This window comes from Sus scrofa, chromosome 17 (genome assembly GCF_054392235.1).
Source record: "Sus scrofa isolate SSC_HxYL_T2T_F1_AM1 chromosome 17, Sscrofa_HxYL_maternal_Yorkshire_Landrace_v2.0, whole genome shotgun sequence".
In the NCBI taxonomy this organism is placed as follows: domain Eukaryota; kingdom Metazoa; phylum Chordata; class Mammalia; order Artiodactyla; family Suidae; genus Sus; species Sus scrofa.
Genome location: NC_139399.1, coordinates 34,725,951 through 34,747,868, shown reverse-complemented (window position 1 = coordinate 34,747,868; position 21,918 = coordinate 34,725,951). Strand labels below are relative to the sequence as shown.

Here is a 21,918-nt window from a genome sequence, read left to right as displayed (position 1 = left end):
TCTTTTTGTTTTTGTTTTTAGGGCTCCACCCATGGCATACGGAAGTTCCCAAGCTAGGGGTCAAATCGGAGTGCAGCTGCTGGCCTAAGGACAGCCACAGCAACACCAGGTCCGAGCAGAGTCTGAGGCCTATACCACAGCTCACAGCAATGCTGGATCCTTAACCTACTGAGCAAGGCCAGAGATTGAACCTTCATCCTCATTGATACTAGCAGGATTCATTACTGCTGAGCCACAATGGGAACTCCCAGGGGAACTTCTTAAACTGACAAACAGCATCTAGAAAAAGCCTATGGTTAACATCATACTAAATTGTGAAAGACAGGAATGCTTTACGCCTAATACAGAACAAGAAAGGATGTCCACACTCCCTACTTCTGGTCAAGATTACAGAGGTGCTAGCCAATGCAATAAAGCAAGAGAAAGAAATAAAAGGCACTCAGATTGTAAAGATAAAAGAGCGAAACTGTATTTATTTGCAGACAACATGATCCACTATATGGAAAAACTAAAGTAATACACAAAAAGCTACTAGAATTGGTATTTGATTTAGCAGGCTACAGGATACAATATCAATATGCAAATATCTACTGTAATTTTGACTGCTAACAATGAACAATTAAAAACTCGAAATTCAGACAAAATACCAGAAATTTAGAAGTTTAAAGAGCAATACCATTTACAATAGCATAAAAATACGATAAATCTGGGATTAATCTAACAAATGATGTGCAAGATCTGTACACTGAAAATTACAAAACCTTAATGAGAGAAAAGTAACACCTAAATTAAATGGAGAGATCTACAATGTTCGTGTATTGACAGACTCAATATTATTAAGATGTCAACTTACTCCAGCTTGATCAATAGATTCAACACAATCAAAATCCTAAGAGGCTTTCCGAAGAAGAAGAAGAAAAATTATGGCACTCTAAAGTTAGATTAAGTAATGAAGGCATATCACCTATGAGTCTTAGAAGTTAAGTTATAAGCCAAAAGAAATGATTACCAACGGGAGAAAAGACAAGCAGAAAGGAAACACTTCAGAGAAAGAAGAAAGAATATAAAATGCCTGTGACTCAATAAGGTAGGTTATGTTCTTCTAAAGCATTGTTTTAAGACAGTGGTATTGATTTCCTCTGTAGGTGAACCTCTCTGTTGCTCAGGTTGAGGGAGAATGAGGTAAGTTTCTCACTTCCTATTAGCATCTCACTTCCCACTGGAATCTCACTTCTATTAGCATTTTACCTCCTACTGGAATCTCACCTCCTATTGACCAAGGTGCTCAGACAGCAAAGTTTGTACCGTAAAACTCCTTCTTTAAGCTTTCACAAGACTGCATCAGGAACTAATAGCCCCCTCCCAGCATCACAAAGATAGTTCCAAATTATGTTTTCCCTCAGAAGCTTCCAACTTACATAAGAGATGCAAACAGCCTCACTGTTTTCTCCAGCTTCAAACTTTAGAGTCTTCAACACTGTTTCCTTTATCTATTTAATTACCACTTGTTTTTTGTTTGTTTGTCCATTTATTTATTTTACAACCACACCTGAGGCATATGGAAGTTCCCTGGATAGGGGCTGAATTGGAGCTACAGCTGCCAGCCAAGGCCACACCACGGCAACACCAGATCCCCAACCCACTGAGTGAGGCCAAGGATCGAACCTGCATCTCACAGACACTATGTCAGTGTCTAACCTGCTGTGCCACAACAGGAACTCCACCACTTGTTGATAAAGCACATTCTTTGCCTTTATAACCACTCACATTTTTTTTAAAAAGGCATATATTTTCAAGGTAAATGGAAATAAGAGATGAAGACAAAGCCAGTCCTTCTTTTGAAGACAATACATGTTTGTTGTCTAATAAGCTGTTTTTGGGATTTTGTTTTCCTTCAAAGTTTGAAAACACTGCTAAACTCCTGGGTTTGGGTCTCATGTTCTTTCCAAATGCTGTTGTTTCCAACTAGTTTGTTATCTTGACTGGAGGGCTGAGCTTTGAGATTTGCATCTCAAATGATTATTTCATACCTTTGGCAAGAACCTCACTGGTGATGATGAAAAACAAATCATTTGTATTTTGAAGGGAGAAAAACCATATGGCTTCCGGAAGAAATTTTGCTAATGAGAAAAAGATAATGTATGATATAAGAGTTCCAAATCTGTGCGTTAAAAATATGCAAGGAAGGGAATGAGGGGAAATTTGAAGAGTGGGTAGAATGTGCTTACAGGGAGACTGAAAGAATTGATTCTATTGAGTTGGGCTGAAATGCACACATCAGAGACAAATTCATCAAAGTGTCTCATGTTGCCACCTCGAACAGTCACATTAATGATCACTTTCTCATTTACCCTTTCAAGGTCTCCTCTAAATTCAATCCCACCATGTGGATATATCCTGGAGCGGAATTCAGTTCTGTGGACTGGGATGAAAATGCAAAAGAACATCCGTATACGGAGTTGGCAAGGGGAGGTAATGGAGTCGGCCTGCCTACCCCTGGCAAGCTTTTTCTGGCACTAATTACCATGAGTTGACATGACTGCATATTTTTTAGACACCATATGATCCTGGCAAACGAAAGTGTCAGTGAAAATTATACTCTATCAGCTCAAAGCTTCCTAAATGCCAGGGAAATAATTTGATCTGTGCTGTGAGCAAAGCCTCTAAAAAAGGGTGCTGATCCTGATCATATTTTATTCCAATCAAAGGGTCAGAGGATGCACAGCTCTTATTTATTTCTTTTAAACCACTGCGTGTTCTAGACCTGCTCTATCCAATATGGTGGCTGCCAATGACATGACCAGCACCGTGGCTGGTAAGTGCTGTTAAGTATAGGAGATTTTGAATAAGAGAGACTGAAAATCCGACATTAGTGATGTTATATTGACTACATGTTGCTGTAACACTATTTCAACAAGCTGTAAGATGGGTTCAATAGTAAAGTTCATTTCACCCATTTCTTTTCTTTTTCTTTTTTTTCTTTTTGCTATTTTAGGGCCGCACCCATGGCACATGGAGGTTCCCAGGCTAAGGGTCGAATCAGAGGTGTAGCCACAGGCCTGTGCCACTGCTACAGCAAGGCCATATCTGAGCCATGTCTGCCACCTACACCACAGCTCATGGCAATACCAGCCCCTTAACCCACTGAGCGAGGCCAGGGATCAAACCCACATCCTTGTGGATCCTAGCTGGGTTTCTTAACCACTGAGCCATGAAGGGAACTCCCTCATTTCACCCATTTCTTTCTTTCTTTCTTTTTGTGTGGGGGGGGGCACCAGCGGCATATGGAGTTTCCCAGGCTAGGGGTTGAATTGGAGCTACAGCTGCCAGCCACAGCCACAGCCACAGCAACGCAGGATCCAAGCCGCATCTGCAACCTACACCGCAACTCACTGCAATGCCAGATCCTTAACCCACTGAGTAAGGCCCAGGATCAAACCTGCATCCTCATGGATCCTAGTGGAGTTCGTTAACCTCTGAGCTATGAAGGGAACTCCTTTTAACCTGTTTCTTTTTACTTCATTTAATGTAACTATTAGAGATTTAAAAGTACACGTGTGTCTTGCATTGTATTTCTGTTAGTTAGCACCATTCTAGACAACAAAGGTTAATAAATCCTGTAGACTCACTGCTTTGTCGATTTTAAACAGTCTAGACTTGAAAAGCAACTGAAAAAAGAGACTCTCCTTTCGCTGAATCCACATCCATTAAAAGTTGAATCCTCTAGGAGCACCAGGAGATAGGTAATTTCCTCTTTCAGAGCCACTTGAAACAGTCACCTTCAAGGGCTACTGTGTGGCTTCTGCAATGACAACTGATTCTTGAGGATCCTTTTAATGTCATGTCACAGCCAAAATGTCATTCTCATTTAAAAACAAAACAAAACAAAACTTCTGGGTAGGGAAGAGGAATACCTCCACCGGCTGACAGCTAGATGACAGATGCCCCCCTTTGGGCCTCAGCCACCTTCTCTGGGCTCAGCATCCTCCCCAACCCCCATCTACCCGCTGCCTGTCCTATCCCAATACTTCACATCCACAGACCTCGTCTCTGCACTGTTTCTCAAATTCCTTGCAGCCTTTCCCCACGTCATGCCTCTTCATGTGCTATCCTGCTTCCCGGAATGCTCTGATTCTCTTTCTCTACCTGTAAAACTCCTACCCATACTTTAAAACCCAACCCAGATGGCTCTTCCTCTGCAAAACCTTCCCGCTCTGCCCCCACAGTGCTCCAACACGCTTAGCATTTAATTACTAGCACACAACTGGGTTTCACTGTAATTATTTGATTACTTCTGTCTGCTCTCCTTCCATCTGTGCCCTTCCATGTACCTACAACACTGTCAGTCCAATGCAACAAATGGTGTGTGTGTGTATATGCACACATTTGTAAACACACCTGCATGAGAAAGAAAAGTCTATAAACCTAACATGGTTATGCACCAAAATGTTAAGAGTAGTCAATTCTGGTGGTAGGATTACAGGTGATTTTGTAAATTGTGGTAAAATGCTCATAACATAAAATGTATCATCTTAACCGCTGTTAAGCATACGGTTCAGTAGGGCCAAGTCTGTTCACATTGTTGTGCAGTGGATCTCTAGAGCTTTTTCATCTTGCAAAACTGAAAACACTCTTCCCATTAAACAGGCCCCCTCCTCCTGGCAATTGCCATTCAACTTTGTTTCTATAAGTGTGACTATCCTAGAATACTTCATATAAGGGAAGTCATACAGAATTTGCCTCTTGATGACTGGCATAATTGTTCTCTTAGCATAATATCCTCAAGGGTCATCCATGCTGTAACATGCGTCAGAATTTCCATCCTTTTTATAGCTGAGTACTACTCCCTTTGGGAGTTCCCACTGTGAGCCCAGCAGGTTAAGAGACCAACTAGTATCTATGAGGATGTGGGTTCCATCCCTGGCCTCGCTCAGTGGGCTGAGGATCCAGCATTGCTGTGAGCTGTGGTGTAGATCACAGATGTGGACTGGATCTGGTGTTGATGTTACTGAGGCTGTGGTATAGGCCCTCAGCTGCAGCTCTGATACAACCCCTAGCCTGGGTACTTCCCTATGCCGCAGGTGAAGTCCTAAAAAGAAAGAAAACAAAAACTCCCTTTTGTTGATCCATTCATTGCCTGCAGCAAGTTTCATTTGCTTCTACCTTGTGGCTATTGTGAATGATGTTGCCATGAACATGAGAGTATGGATACCTCTCTGAGAGCCTGCTGTCAATTCTTTTGAATAGGTGCCCAAAAGTGGGATTGCTGGATCATGTGGTACTTCTAATTTTTTTTTCTTGTTAGGGCCACACGCAAAGCATTTAGCAGTTCCCAGGCTAGGGGTCGAATCAGAGCTGTAGCTGCCAGCCTACACCACAGCCACAGCAACACCAGATCCGAACTACATCTGTGACCTACACTGCAGCTCACGACAACCCAGATCCTTAACCCATGGAGCAAGGCCAGGGATTGAACCCACATCCTCGTGGATACGGTCAGGTTTGTTCCCACTGAGCCACAAAGGGAACTCTTTTACTTTTAATAGCAGCCATCCTAATGGGTATAAGGTGGTCTCTTGGTGTGGTTTTGACTTGTATTTCCCTAATAATCTGTGATACTGAGCGTCTTTTCCTATGCTTGTTGGCCATCTGTATATATTCTCTGGGGAAATGTCTATTCAAGTCCTTTGCTCATTTTTTAATTGTCTTTTTTGGTTTTTGTTTTTGTCTTTTCTAGGGCCGTACCCGAGACATATGGAGGTTCCCAGGCTAGGGACTGAATCAGAGCTGCAGCTACTGGCCTACACCACAGCTCACGGCAGCACCAGATCCTTAAGCCACTGAGCGAGGCCAGGGATCAAACCCGCAACCTCATGGTTCCTAGTCAGATTTGTTAACCACAGAGCCACAACGAGAACTCCCATTTTTTAATTGGGTTGTTGTATTTTTGTTGACTTGTAGGGGTTCTTTATATATCCTGGAGAGTAACTCTTTATCAGAAACATGATTTGCAAATATTTCATTCCATTCTGTAGGATGCCTTTTCACTCAATTGATTACGTCTTTAGAGGCACAGCTTCAAAGTATCTACTTTTACTCTTGTTGCCACTCTCGTTGTGGTGTCATAGTCAAGAGATCATTGCCAAATCCAGTGCTGGGAAGCTTTTGCCCTATGTTTTCTTTCAAGAGTTTCATAGTTTTAGGCCTTACATTGAGTTAATCTTCATATACGGTGCCAGGTAAAGGTTCAACTTCATTCTTTTGCATGTGGATATCCAGTTTTTACAATACCATTTTTGGAAAGTATTTTCCCTTCCCCATTGTATGGTCTTGGCATCCTTGTCAAAATCATTTAACCATACCTGCAATGGTTGATTTCTGGGCTCTCTACTCTATTCCAGTGATCTATATGCCTGTCTTTATGCTGGTACCACAGTGTTTTAATTAATGTAGCTTTGTAACACATTTTGAAATCAGAAAGTATGAGATCTTCAGTTTTGTCTTTATCTTTCAACATGTTTTGGCTCGTGAGGGCCCCTTTATATTCTATATGAATTTTAGGATGTGTTTTTCTATTTCTGCAAAAAAAAAAAAAAAGCACCATCAGGATTTTGAAGGCGATTGTGTTAAATTTGTAGATTACTTTGGATAGTATTGACATCCTGCAATTTTGCTGAATTAATTGATTTTTTGGTAAAATCTCTAGATAACAATTACATCGTTTGCAAAGAGAAACTATTACTTCTTCCTTCCCAATTTGGATGGCTTTTATTTCTTTTTCTTGCCTAAACGCTCTGGTGAGGACTTCCAGTGCCCTGTGGAAAAGAAGTAGTGAAAGAAGGCATCCTTGTCTTGTTCCTGATTTGAGAGGAAAAGCTTTCAAACCTTCACCACTGAGTATGATGCTAGCTGTGAGTACAGATGATTTTTATGTTTCCTTTTCTATTGGTCAAGCTATATACATATATATAATAAATATATATCTTTAGTAGTGTTTTAGTAGATGGGGTACTGTCCTTTTTTAAAACTGAAATATAGTTAATTTAAAATGTTGTGTTAGTTTCAAGAATACAGCAAAGTGATTCAATTGTATATATTCTTTTTCCCAGATTCTTTTCCATTATAGGTTGTTACAAGATACTGACTATGGTACCCTGTGCTATACAGTAGGTCCTTGTTGTTTATGTTATATATACTAGTGTGTATATGTTAATTCCAAACTCCTAATTTATCTCTCCCCTCTTGCCTCCCTATCCCCTTTGGTAACCCTAAGTTTGTTCTGTCTGTGAGTAAAGAAGCTATTATATTTTCATTGAATAAAAATGTATTGGGTCCTGGGCATTTGCTACCTTTGATACTGTCCTCAGCTGGAGACTCAGCAATAAAGAAATCCCTACTCTGCCAGAGCTTGTCCTGGGGATGGGGTAAAATTAATGAAAAAATACCTGATATGTTAGAGGTTATATATGTTTACATCCCATGAGGCAGCACAGAGCAGAACCAGCAGATGCCTGTGGTCTTGGGGGACTGCAATCTGGGACCAAGACAGCCCCCCCTAGTTAGGGCCACAGAACCAATGCCCATTTGGGGGAAGGGGAAAGGCTGGATTGAATGACTGTGGGGAGTGGGGGGAGTACAAAGGTGGATTGAGATACCTTCCCAAACCAGGTGGAGCCTTTAGGGACTGACAGAGAAGGAAAAGGAAGACAAAGCACCGAACAGGAGCAAGTGCTGCGGGCCTAAGAAATTAATAAGCAATGCCTGAGGGAAGCTCTCAGCATTAAGGTGGAAGCAGCTGGCGGGTGAAACAGATCAAGTGGCTAATAGTTCTCCAAGTTTCTAAGGAGGGGTCAGCGGAGGCGAGGAGGAGGACATGTGAATACCCCAAGTTCCCCTCCCATGAAGCCCCTAACAGAAGCCACGCAGATCTGACATATAAACACAGAACGTCAGTACACGCGTGTGGGCTGAGGATCACAGGCGCGTTACGCCTGCATGTCAGTTGATTATGATGTGTACGTTATGGACATGCTTCTGTCGTTTCACAAGACAAATGATCATTCAATTTTTGTCCTGGCAAAAGCAAAAAACAAACAAGCAAAAACCTTAACTATTATAGAAAAACGTCAAAGGGAAGTGGGCTCCTGCTCTCTTTTTTCGGAATTTGACAGCATTCAACACCCCCCCCCCCCGATTCCTCTTCCTCCAGTACAGGGTTAAACAAAAAACTCAAGACCAGTGATGGAACAGCAGCTGCCTGCAGTGCTAATATCTATGGAAAATGGACTGGATTAGCCCAGCAGCATCCAGAGAAATACGTATATCATCATGATTACCTCCCATTTATAGCCCAGCCTCTCGGGAGGGTGCTGATCAGGCTGCCAAAGAAGATAAATCAATTCACTCCAATCGGACTTGGTGACTTGACCACTTGCTCTCAGAGAATTGGGGCTGGAATCACTCTGAAAGGAGATCATCTCTCTTCCTCTCTCTATTTAAACAGAAGCCTCTGTCAGAAACGGACGGAAAATATGTTTTGGCAGCTGAGTCAGTGGTAATTGGGAGAGCTGAATGCTCCCAATTTTGCAGGCTTTGCCGTAAAGACGTTGGGAAAAAAAAAAAAAAAAAAAAAAAAAAAAAAAAAAAAAAAAAAAAAAAAAAGCAGGGCAGCCGCTCGAGTGGATATACGGGAGCACCGAACAAATGGCGGCCCCACCACCCAGCCCGGCTGCCGCCAAGCAGCCTCTGGCTTGATCCTCTTTGGGACCGATATGCTGTGTTTGTTCACAACTTAATTTCTGGGTAGGAGAAGACAGGACAGTGGAGGGGAGCTGTCATTAAACCCTCTTTTCCCCTCTGGCATTGGTGCACTTTGGTTATCTTGTCTGGGTACATTCCAGAAGTTTCTATGTTGCTTGGAAAGGCCAGAGAGGGTCTGGTCACACACAGGTCCCTGGGCAGCTCCAAATCAGGAAGGACAGTGACTTCACATCGCATGTCTGCCAGCCACCAGGCCCCCAGAGCACAGATAACAGCTTCTCCAGGTTCTTGGCGCAAAAAGATGCGGAAGCTGCTTAATTTTAATCTCTATGACTCTTAACTCTGAAAAAAATAAAATAAAACTCACTTATTTTTCTTGTTAAACCAATTTTTCTCCCTTCCCCTCACTGCAGTAAATGAGACCGATTCTTACGTGGCTTTAATTAATCATATCGTCATCAACAATAATCGAGTTTCTGGAACTTTTCACAGACTCAGATGAGGTATAATTATCATTCTGGAGAGGATGTCTGGATTCCTCATTTCCGCCCACAGATGAGAAGTGGCATTTTCTCCCACGTTTGCCGGCACCAGCCTCCTGATCAATCAGCCAAAATCATAGCACTTAATCACATGGAGTGAATCACACCATGTGTTGACATGTGTACCGGGATGCTGACACACTGAAGAATGCTTCCTGGTCCCCAGCAAAGAACCAGCACGAAGAGACATCCACGTATATGTTGGAAGGTGACACTCATGGCAGGAACATCATCTACCGAATGCCCAGCAGACACACCAAATGTCACTTGAGTGGTTCCATTTCATCCGAAGATGAATTTCCTTCCATTTCTACTGCAGCGGTCGACTCCTGTTGCTTCTTTCTGTGCTCTTGGTTGAACAGGACACCTGCCCCTCCAGCCACATCGTTAGACAAATGGGGATTTTTGTCAATCTTGAAAATTGTTGGAAAGGAGACACAAGAATACCTTGACTTGCAAAAACTCTCACTATACATCTTCTGGGAACCTTTGCCTTGTGTAGGAATGGCTGCTGATCTAAGCTGTGCGAACAGTGGGAGGGAGGTGGAATCAGAACCCCAGGGAACAAAGAAAGAAAACTGAATGTGGATGTCAATCACTTCCACCAGAGCTGCTCACCTCCTGCACCTGTCATTAAGGATTGGAGGGTATACAATCATGGAAGCTTGGCACAGCGTGCAGGGCACTCCTCGAGCCTGGCTTGCCACCTCTTTCCTTCTTGAGTCCTGAAAGCACCTCCTGCCACAGGGCCTTTGCACCTGCTGATCTGGCTTCCTGGTCATCTGTACAGTCCACACCCTCCACTCCCGTCTTGGCTCAACAGCGTCTCCTCAAAGAGGCCTTTCTGGACCATCTTATCCACCACTCTGCACCCCCTTTTCCCACTTTATTTTTTGAATTAGCTCTTATTCCAATGGCCGGATACTGCATTCATTTATTTGGTTTTTATTTACTTACTCAATGCCCTCACCCAGAATGTAAGCTTCATGGTGACCAGGATGTAGTTTTGCTCAACCTGTATAATAATGCCTGGGATAGTAGGTGCTCAATAAACATTGTTGAAAGGATGAATTGAGTGAATGAATGAAAAATGAATGAATGGATATAAAAGGTGAGAGAGTGATGCAGGATCTTACTGTTGGTAATGGTGGTACTAATATTAGTAATTATAATAACATATTATAATAATTATGACTATTATAATAATAGCTAACATCCATGCAGGACTCTGAGTTAAGTACTTATGTGTTTCTCCCCTCCCCCCACTTGGTCTCTTCCTCACACAGATGTCTTAACCTACTTTGATCTTACCCTGACTCATAATTACAGAGTTGGAACTCATTCCCAATGCTCTGTTATTTAAGATCTACTGTCAAGGAAAATCTCTCACACTTTATTCTGGTTGTCAAAGGAAAAACTGGATTAAACGGGAACTTAACCTTCAATGTTTGGTAGATGAAATCATTTCAGATATCCGTTTACCTGTCAGCACCATCATGACCCCATTTCATCCATTAATGCCCATATGTGGTATTCCGACTCATGCCAGATCCAAGGAATACCCTTCCAGAAAATTCCACCCACCCTTCTTTTAATAAATACCCATGACCAGTCCTTCTGCTCAGAGACTAAGTTAGCCCAGAGCCCCACCATCCAGAGGAAAAAGCAAGAGAAGAAAAATGAGGCGCAGAAAGCCATCACTCCAGGCTGAGCCCTCCCTTCTGGTCCACACCAGACAATGGCTGGAGAGATCCTCCCAAAGGTGACACCAGATGTGAATCCACTCTGAAGAAAGCACTGTCCTGGCCTCCCGCTCTGTTGGAATCCAGTTTGCCCTGAACATGATCCACTATGACCTGCACTGTCAGGCACCCCCAAGCTCCAGTGTCACCTGGAAGCCCTCTCTGCATGGATGCACTCTTCTCTCTCTCTGCAGCCCTCTATCAATTCCTCCGGCCTGGCCCACTCCTTTGGACCACAGGGCCTGTGCACAACTTCCCTCAACCTTCAGCTGGTCCATATTCTCCCTGTAGGCCCCAGCCCCAGTGTCACTTTCTTTTCTGTGACCCCAGATCTGCTGTGTGATTACACGGTACTGTGTCACACTAAACAGGCAAACAGACATTTGAATATTACCTGATGACCCCCTATCTCCCTGACAATGCCGTGAGCTCCCTGTGGGGAGGAATCTGCTTCAGTTTTGCTCATGATCTACTCTCTGGCTCCAAGGACGGCACCTAGCAAAGGGCAGCCTGCCCCATAAAGATGAGTTAATGAATGGATGGGTGATTCATTAATGTATATTCAGTACCGCCCAGCCAGCTTCTGGGTCATGGGGTTATTGTTAGCGTTTCTATAAGAATAGTAACAAATACTAACAAAGGAAAGACTTTACAAAAATATGAAAAATCCAGAGTTCCCCGGTGGCCTGGTAGTTAAGGATGTGGCATTGTTATGGCTGTGGCTCAGGTTGGATCCATGGCCCTGGAACTTCTCTAAGCCATGGTTGTGGTCAAAAGAGATACAAACAACTGGATTTTCCCTCAATACCACATCCATACCAGAGGCCATAAGGAAAAGACCATCAGATTACAATGTTTTTGTTGTTGTTGTTATTGTGTGTGTGTGGGTGTGGGTGTGCGTGGTACTGTTATTGCTGTTGTCAGGTGCAGGGCCTGGGAAGGAGGGGATGGCTTTGTAAAGATTTAATTATTTTGACACTACCATGCCATAGAAGCAGTGGCCGGCTGAGTTCTGTTGAGCATCTGATATCCTTGACTATCTTCCAGTGAATACAGTTCACTGAGAGGCATCTGAGTGTGAGCACACGCCCCATGGCCCCTCACTTCTAACAAAGTGAAAAGACAGCACCGCACAGCACCTGACACCTGGGAGGTTCTAAGCACAGGTGGTGGACAGAATGAACGGGTCCCTCCACAAGAGGCCCAGGAACCGGGATCAAATCCAAACCACTCCACTGGGCACAGCACATCTCTACCACGTGCGATTCGTCTGCTTCTTTCTGAAATTCTCTTGGTGACAGTGGTTTTCCAGGTCTAACAATTACGCCTCACCTGCTCACAGCCCTTGTAGCCCAGGGCGATGAAGGAACAGCCTAAGGTGCCACTAAAGCACTGCCTTGATTTTTTAAGTCCCCAATTAGGTGGACTCTTGTTGTCTATAGTTGGCTCCCTGCACATATATATTCTTCTTTCTTAAGGAGCACAGGGATCTTCATCTCAAGCGTAGGTGATACTGATCACATTTAGTTCTTTTCATAAAAAAAAACAAAACAAAACTATTGACAGGAGTTCCCCTTGTGGCTCAGCAGGTTAAGAACCTGTCATGGTGTCTGTGAGGAGGCGGGTTGGACCCCTGGCCTCACTCAGTGGGTTAAGGATCCGGCGTTGCTGTGAGCTCAGGTGTAGGTCACAGATGCGGCTCAGATGTGGTGTTGCCGTGGCTGTGGCGTAGGTCTGCAGCTGCAGTTCCAATTCAACCCCTAGCCCAGGAACGTCCATAGGACACAGGTGCTGTGCAGCAGAAATTGGCATCACACTGTAAATCAACTATAATTTAAAAAACCCCACAAAACTATCAACCCCTCTTCCCCAAGATCTAACCCTTTACTTCTCGTAAGCATAGGATAAGGAAACAGGCAGATGGAGGAAATTCACAATAATTGCAAAATGAAGAAAGACAAAGCTTTGGGGCCCATGTCTTTTCTATGAACCCCTCTACAAAGTCGTTGGGGCCATATGACCAAACCCTCCAGAGAGTTCCCGCCTGGTCATGAGCATTAATCCTGGGTGGGAGATAACGCAAAGAAAGAGGTTTAAACCTTTACAAACCATCAACAACAATAAAAAAATCTTCAACAAAATTGCTCGAGGAGCCTCCGAATCAAACCTAAATGCTGACTTCGGCTCATGTGTCCCACACGCTCCCTCATTTCCCCAACAGGCATCGCCAGCCCCCTGGACCAGGTCTCCCCAGACCACGCCTCGCTTTCTCCAAATCCACCAGCTGAGTTTTCTTTTCCACGGTGGGATCCCTTACAGCCAAAGCTGGGACTTTAAAATGGGAGCCTTGCTTTGGCCACGGACAGCTTCCAGGCCTTATTTGTGTCTCCCTCCTTGACAACAGCAACACAGAAAACTTTTAAAGAAACTTTACACGGGCCAATCTATCCTCCACAGTCAGTCCAGGGCACCAAGTGTGCCCAGTGAACTCCGGGGGACAAGGAACAACTTATCTAAATTGCAGCATCTGTCCCTGACTCTTTCCCAGACAGTGCACTTGGTCCAAAACCTCCACCCACACAGAGCTGCTGAAAAGTTCCAAAAGCAAATGATCCTTTTAGACGAAGTTGCCGCAAAACCTTACTTAGGCTTGTGGACCAGGGGGCAGCATAAATGAATGCCCTATTCCAATACAACTGTATATGCACGAATGAGGGTGAATGCCTTTGGCTCAGGGGCTGCAGTTTGCCATCAGGCATTGGGCCACATGCACTTCCTTCTAATGAAAGCCTTTTTGGAACAACACGGCCAATGCAGCGGACCAGGGGGCTGTGCAGCATAAACGAACAGCCCTATTCCAATACAACTGTATATGCATGAATGAGGGTGAATGCATTTGGCTCAGGGGCTGCAGTTTGCCATCAGGCATTGGGCCACATGCACTTCCTTCTAAAGAAAGCCTTTTTTTGGAAAAGTACAGCCAACGGAAAAGCTGAGTGGTGAGGATGGAGCGTAAACATGACATCTGAGATGGATCAGGGTTCAAAATCCACTGTCAGGAACAGCTATGGAAGGTCCCTTCGCATTTCTCTCACTGAGGAATCACTTGCATGTGATGAAATGCACAGACTTTAAATGTATGGCTAATGTATCTTGAAACACGTTTACAGTCAAGTAACTAACCCTCAGTACAAGAAAGAAAACAGAACATACCCCCTTGCCCCCGTAAAGCTCCCCTGTGCAGCCTCAGACTTGACGTCCGTCATCACTGCTCTGTTGAACTTGATCTAGAACTTCACCAAAATGGAATCAGGCAGGACTAGGACTCCCTATGCGGTGCCTGTGGTCTGGCCAGGCTTCTGCTGCTGCTCTTGGGGTCCACACCCTTGACTGCCGTGTCTCAGGCCACAGTGAAATTTATCCCTTCATCTTCATGATGGGGACACACCCTCAGACCCATACGATCAAACTCAGCTCAAATCAGAGGGAATAAATACTTCCAGAAGTGTCTAAACTGGAAACAACACACTCAACCACCCTCCCGGCTACCCTCAGATTTCTATGTGGGTCAGAGTTAGCCCCCCTCCCCATCCTCCCACCCCAAATAACCTCCTTGCCACTGCGTGAAATAGAAAAAAAAAAATGCACACACTCCAACTAATAAATAATCCCTGCCTCCCCAGAATCTCAAGTAGGCAGCCCTGGCAAATTCTGCAGAAACCCTGAATGTCTCTCCCCCAAGCCTTTCAAGCTGCCACGTGACAGGCAGGCCCATGGCATTTCCCCCACTAACACTGGCCAGTGAAGCCGGCTGCATAATTAACACCCACGGTTACCATTCAATGCCTGCACCTGGCGCTCTTAATTGAATTATCTCCCCCTTTCTACAACCCGCTGCACACTGGCGCCTGCTCCACCTGGCCAGCCTTGTCCTGCATCTCCACTCGCCCGCAGGACTTTTCATCCAGAAATAATGAGGAACACAGGGTCCTCTGTCTCGTGGCCAAGTCCGCTGTCAATGCTGCTGGACCAGGAGGGACGTTTTATCTGAAAGAAATGGAGTCGGCGAAAAGCCGTGGGGAAAGGGACAGGGTGGGCATCCGAGCATTTCTGTTGGACCCGGAGCAACGAGGAAACGAGCAGCAGTGACCTTTCAGAAAACCAGGAACCCCCTGGTTCTGGGAATATTCTTGCCCGTGGCTTGCTCCCGGTGGAGAGGGAAATAAGGAATGGGGAACCGCCTCCCAGAGAGGCGAGGCCAACAGTGGGCTCACAATTATCCCCGCCAAGGACACACAGATACAACAGGGCAACAAGCAAGCCGGGGATGATCCTGGCCCCTCGTTGGGGACGCGTGTTCCAGTGCATCCTCCTTTACGTGTTCACCAGAAACCCAGCAGGGAGCAATCCTGAGCACAGAGAGCCTGCCGTGTTTCCTTTCGCTCTGGTTTGTGGGCTACGGCATCTGCCACCCAAGCATTGTTCCCACGCTGGCAGTTTGTGAACAACAAATACAATTATAAAGAAAATGGAATTGCAGGAAATATGAACTGGGGAACACAATATATGCCATGGTTCCATGACGTCTCCTGATTTGCCCACTTTCCATCACCCTCATATATTTTCTTCCAATGCTTGCCTTCACACACACACAGGCACAAGCACAGGCACACACATGCTTCTTGTACTGGATTAAAATGATCCAAGCCTTTTTTTTTTTTTTTAGGGCCACACGCACAGCATATGGAAGTTCCCTGGCTAGGAGTTGAATCGGAGCTAGAGCTGCTGGCCCACACCACAGCCACAGCGATGCCAGAACTGAGCCTCTTCTGAGACCTCTACCACAGCTTACGGCAATGCCGGATCCTTAACCCACTGAGCAAGCCCAGGGATCAAACCTGCAACCTCATGGATACTAGTCAGGATCATTACTGCTGAGCCACAATGGGAACTTCCCAGAATGATCCAACTTTAATAATCAGTTTTATTTATTTACTGAATCATTTAGAATGATCCAACTTTAATCAGTTTTATTTATTTTTTAGAGCGCCACGCCCAGAGCATGCAGAAGTTCCCAGGCTAGGGATCAAACCCACACCACAGCAGTGACAATGCCAGATCCTTAACCCGCTGAGTCACCAGGGATCTCTAATAATCAGTTTTAAATAAGAAAGCCAGGCTGTCCTCAACAGCTTCCCTTTATTTCAATCTCATTCAAGACACACAAGAGATGCTTCTAAACAGGCATAAGAATTTTGGAGAACTTGCTTTACTGAAAAAGTCCCTCCCCACTCACATGGCAAATCTAGGTTCCTCTCTGCCAGATGCAAAAAATACTTCTCAGGAAATTTTGACGAGTGTTTCTCAGCTTCACTGATTTTCAGGAGTGTTCAAAGGAGGTGCAGAGGCCCACCCACCACAGGGGCGCCCACTCTGCTCACCAAGGCAGAGCCCAGGGGAGTGAGGGCCTGCAGCCTGGCCTCCTGGGTGGACACACGGCACAGAGGTGGCCACAGCACACTCCCCATGATTTATGACATCTGCCATCCAGTGTGATGCGGCACTTCCTTCCCTCAAGTGACATAAGGCCAAGGGCAGAGTAAATGCAGTAACCTCTCTAGGCTCAGCTTGCCTTCTGGGGCCAGGAGCCCTGGCAGTGGAGTTTCCTCCTGGGTGTCAGGAAGCAGGGCTGGTCTGGGAGAAGGACAGGGTTGTGCCAGGGAGGGCAGTCAGTTTCCCTTCTTCTCAGAATAAAAGACATTCCACCGACCTTAATGCTGGGCTGGGCACCACAGTATTATCAAGACTGGTTGCCCTTAGCCTTGGAAGACAGCCTGGCTTCTCTCTAAGGAGCTTGGTGAAACTTTACACCCAGAAGGAAATGCAGGAGAATTGCTGCCCAGATGGGGGAAGCCAGGATTTGGTGCCCGAGAATCTGGGTCTTAGTTCAGGTCTCATAGAAGCAGATTCTGAGACAAGGATTCTGGTGCAAGTGACTAATTTGTGAGGCGAAGGGATGCCAGCGGGAGAGGGAGCGCGACCCCAGGAAGGGAGGGTGGCTGGTGAAGCAGGTGTTAAGCCAGTTTTCACCACAGGAGGCCCAATCCTGGGTCCAGGGGAATTCTGGGAAAAATGCAGAGACCACACACGGCAGTGTTATTCTCATCACTGGGGTATTTATACATCATCTCCCACCTGTCGCAGGCTATGGGCCGCCCCAGGAAGTTCATTCCTCCGACTTCTGGTCTGCCGCACAGGCGGGCAGAGCGCACTTAAGTGGCCAGAGAAAGCCGCTAGGCAGATGTCCTGAAAGGTATGGGTTAGGGGCAGGGGTGGGGCCCTGACAGTCTCTGAATCCTGGGTCCTGCTGAGGCCCAGAGCTGGAACTTGAGACAAAGTCCTTAACTCCTCTCATACCTAAGGCCCCCATCTTGTGATGAGAAGTCAGATGATGCAGAAGAAAGCACTGTGCCAATTACAAGGCCCTGCAAAATCCTCAGCTCTCCCCAGCCCACGGAGACGGCCGGGAGCCCGCCGTGTGCCCGGAGCTCCAGAAGAGGTGGGAGAGGGCGCAGGCTGTGTCTCCACGTCAAACCCCCAACACTGATAGGGAGACTCATTCACTGGTCAGCATCTCTTGAGTCTGCGTGCGTGGGATGGGGGTAGAGGGGCGTGGGGAGGGGGTGCTCTGCCTAACTTCCGGGAGCATGAATCCAGCCTGCACTACTGGCATCCCAGCTCAGGGGAAACATCCCCTCACTTTCACAAGGTTGGGGGTAACTCATGCAAAACCAGTAAGAAAAGGCAACTTGAGCAGCAGGAAGGTCGGTAGCCAATTCTGCTTCCTCTCAGGCCACCCCAGGGTGATGTCTGAGTGACATCCGGGGGTCAGGTAACCAGAGAAACCTTACTTTGCTAATTTTTCTTTTTTTTTCCTTTTCTTTTTTTTTTTTAGGGCTGCACCGAGGCATACGGAAGTTCCCAGGCTAGGGGTCGAATCAGAGTTTCAGCCGCCAGCCTACACCACAGCCACAGCAACGCCAGATCTAAGCCGTGCCTGAGACCTACACCACAGCAACGCCAGATCCCCAACCTACTGAGCAAGGCCAGGGATCAAACCCACATCCTCATGGATCCTAGTCAGGTTTGTTATCTCTGAGCCACGATGGGAACTCCCTTAAATTTTTTGTAAGGACCCATCCACACGTATGGAAGTTTCCGGGCCAGGGATGGAATCCAAGCTGCAGCCGCGGTAATGCTGGATCCTTTAACCCACTGTGCTGGGCCGGGGATTGAACCCATACCTCCCCAGCAACCAGAACAGCTGCAGTCGGATCCTTAACCCACTGCACCACAGCAGGAACTCTGAAACTTTCCTATTTTTGAAGCATGATTGGGGCTCCCTGTTTTGTCCTCTGACCACGAGGTAAGCCATCACCCTGCACGCTCCCGGTCTGAAGCCCCTACGCAATCAGGGCCTCAAGTGAAGACAATTCTGCATCAAAGTACCCGAACCACCTCACAAAACAACAGTGTGAAAGCTGACATCAGTACCTACGTAACGGCCACACAGATAAGGGATCCTTCCAACTTAACCCAAGTATTCAGGAATCCACGCCAGGAGGGCCTGAAAGCAGCTGAGACTCACCCCAACAGGGGTCCAGGAGCTGCACACAGATGCCCACTCCTCCCCACCCCCACCCCAAGAATTTCATACTGTCTTGGCCTAAAAACAGGTCATGCCCTTAGCAGCTGCCTCCAAATCCAGAAGCCCACCCACTCCGGAAAAATGACACCTCGCAGCAGCCGAAGCTCTTCCTCCACCCACCTCCCCTCCCCCACACCCTCTAGACAAAGTCTTCTTAACCTGGGACCGTGAGCTAGGGGCCCATTGGGTGGGCTTAAAGGGGACCCCTGAGTGCCCCCAAATCGGAGCAAAATCAAAATTCACATTTTAAGCTGCTATCATCAGACCTTCTGCATGGGCAATGTCCCTGAAGAACAAGGAATCACCATCCTAGACAAAACAATGCCCAGAAAAGCCCGGCGCTGGCGATGAGCCAACTGCTAGTGCCCAGGGGCTGGTGGGCTGCTCTGATCCCCAAGACACAGAGAAAAGGGGGCACCTCTCCAGCGCCCCACCCAGCTGCGCCAACCAGACGGAGGAAGCACAGGGGCTCCTGTGGGAAGTTGTTTAAAGCAGGCGGAGACACCATATACAGTCATATGGCTACGGTGTCATCTTTAAAATTCAGACCCATTTTCTGTGAAAAGCACCATCTACCCGGGGACGTTTTAGCCTGAGCAGTGGTTCTCCTCCCTCCAACCTCGGCCCTGTGACAAATTTCCTGAGCCTCAGTTTCCCCATATGTGAGGATGGGCAGGAGAGCACCTACTTCCTGAGCTACTGGGAAGACTGAAAAACATAAAGCCTGCGCAACGCCTCACACCAGCAGCTGCTCAGTCACTGCTCCCCCTGCATGTTCAGACAGTTACCACCTACAGCCTCCCGCTCCCTCCCCTCCCCCGCACCCCCCACCTCTCCCCCCACCCCCAAGGACTCCTGGTTGTAGAATCATCACAGCCGTCAAACACTCCCCTTCTCCCTCACGATCCCCCAATCCACCACTGGTCACCTATGGATCCTGTTTAACTTTTCCCAATGGATGATAAACACAGAAATAAAATGACTTCCTGGAATCTTAGTGTAATAAATGGCCCTATTAGAAAGAAAGGAAAGAGAAAGGAAGAAAGAAAGGAAGAAAGGAAGAAAGAAAGAGAGAAAGAAAGAGAGAGAGAGAAAGAAAGAAAGAAAGAGAGAGAGAGGAAGGAAGGAGTCAGGGAGAGAGAGAGAAAGAAAGAGGGAGCTTCCGTTGTGGCTCAATGGTTAATGAACCCAACTAGCATCCATGAGGACGTGGGTTCAATCCTTGGCCTCGCTCAGTGGGTTAAGAGTCCAGCGTTGCCATGAGCTGTGGTGTAGGTCACAGATTCAGTTTGGATCTGGAGTTGCTGTGGCTGTGGTCTAGGCCGGCAGCTGTAGTTCCGATTAGACCCCTAGCTTGGGAATCTGCATATGCTGTGGGTGCAACCCTAAAGAGACAAAAAGACAAAAAAAAAAAAAAAAAAGACAGACAGACAGACAAAGAAAAGACGTCTGAAAGCCCAGGAGGCAGTGAGGGTTGGCAGTTTCATATACCCCAGCAGGGGCAGGAGGATAACCTGGAAGCGGGGGGGGGGGGGGGGGGGGGGTCTTCCGAAGGTTCCCCAAGGGGTGTCCAGCACTCAGTGAAGACACACGGAGACCCCCTAGAGGTCACCGTGCGCCATGCTCTTGTCCTTCCAGTGAGGAAGCGAGGTCCAGACTGTTTCAAGTCACATCTCCAGACAAGCTGGCAATGAGGGTCACGAGCCTGATCCTGCCCCAGGGCCTGCCTCCTTCTCTGAAACTGGAGTCTGTCCTTCTCTTTCTCTCTTGCGAGTTCCCTTCCTCTCTGGTTTTCTGAACTTCTGATGCCGTAAACCGCTAGGGTGGCACTGCTTGATCCAGACCCCCAGCTCCCCACCCAACCACCCAACTCGGGCCCCGCCTTTGTGGGGTTGGTGACGGTGAGACACCGAGGGGCCCCCTCTGCTCTTGGCTCGATTCCCTCCGGAGTTGGCCCAGGGAGAATTGAGGGTGTGTTAAGTCAGATCCTCTCTCAGGAATTAAACACCAGCACAATCGAAAACCAGACCAGAAAAGCATCCCTTTGAAAAGACAAAGTGGGACGAAGGCAGGGAGCTAATCTGTAGGCCCCTGACCAGCACTGAGTGCCAGGAGCCAGGATCTCCCTTTCATGAGAAGGGGGGGGAAAAAGAATCACAAAGTTAAAGGATTTCTCTCTCTTTCTCTCCCCGGCCCCTTTCTCTTTTGGGAACTAAGACAGGCATGAGTCCTCTCTATGTAATAATTCATTCCCTTCTGGTTCCCAACCAGCCTCGGGCCACCACAGGAAATGGTGGAGCAGAACTTTCCACAGACAGATCCAAATATCTGCCTTCTGATGCCCCCTGATTGAATCTGTGATTCTGGAAGCCACAGACAAAGGCGGAAGTGTGCAGCTTGTTCCCGAGCCCTCTGCCCGCTGGTGTGACAGGTGGAGTGAAAGCTCTACACTGACTGTCTCTGCCTGGGGGCCCTTCCTCCCTGGTCTAAGCTCCTCTTACAACAGGAGGCCAGTGGGGCTGAGACAAGGGCATGCCCATCTTCTCGCTCCAGCAGATTCCACCGGCAGGAAGCGTCTCCAAGGTGGGAGCTTGGTTTGTCTGCCTGTTAACTTGTTCCATTTTTTTTCCCTTGGCCTCGCCCAGGGCACACAGAAGGTCCTGGACCAAGGGTCCAACCCACGCCACAAGAGTGACCCGGACCACAGCAGTGACAATGCCAGATCCTTAATCCATTGAGCCACCAGGAAACTCCTGTTCCTTTGTTTGTTTGTTTCACCATTTTCATATTAAACCCAGGATTGACATCACTGGGTCTGCCCCCAGGCCATGCAAGGAGGCCACGGTCACGGCCTTTATTCCCACACAAGCCTTTTTAAGATGCCAAGTAAACACAACTGCAGCACAGGAGGAATTTGAGACGTGGAGTTACAGACTTCGCTCATGTCCAGTGTCTGAAGCTCCAGACGTGGGGTCAGAGGTGGGTCTAGGGTCCCACCCATGAGCGTAAGGACACCCAGCACTCAGAGGCAGGGCCGGCCTGAGGCCATGAAGGGAATGCTGTCAGGGTGCCTGCCCCACACCGGGGAGTGGTGGGGTTATTATCGACGGCAGGCCCCCTTAGGGAACTAAATGGAGAATCCTGTCCCTGTCCCCTCCCACTGCCT

At 47.0% G+C, this 21,918-nt stretch overlaps 1 protein-coding gene and 1 long non-coding RNA gene across 8 annotated transcripts in view; both read right to left on the bottom strand.

Annotated features, from left to right (window-relative positions):
• SLC24A3 (solute carrier family 24 member 3) overlaps positions 1–21,918 on the bottom strand; it is an 808,408-nt gene that overhangs the window by 336,241 nt on the left and 450,249 nt on the right. The window lies entirely within an intron of this gene.
• On the bottom strand, positions 3,508–12,089 carry LOC146395213 (uncharacterized). Its single transcript, XR_014832915.1, has 2 exons — positions 10,569–12,089; positions 3,508–8,197 (listed from the first exon to the last, which is right to left on the bottom strand). It is a non-coding gene; the product is annotated as an uncharacterized LOC146395213 (long non-coding RNA).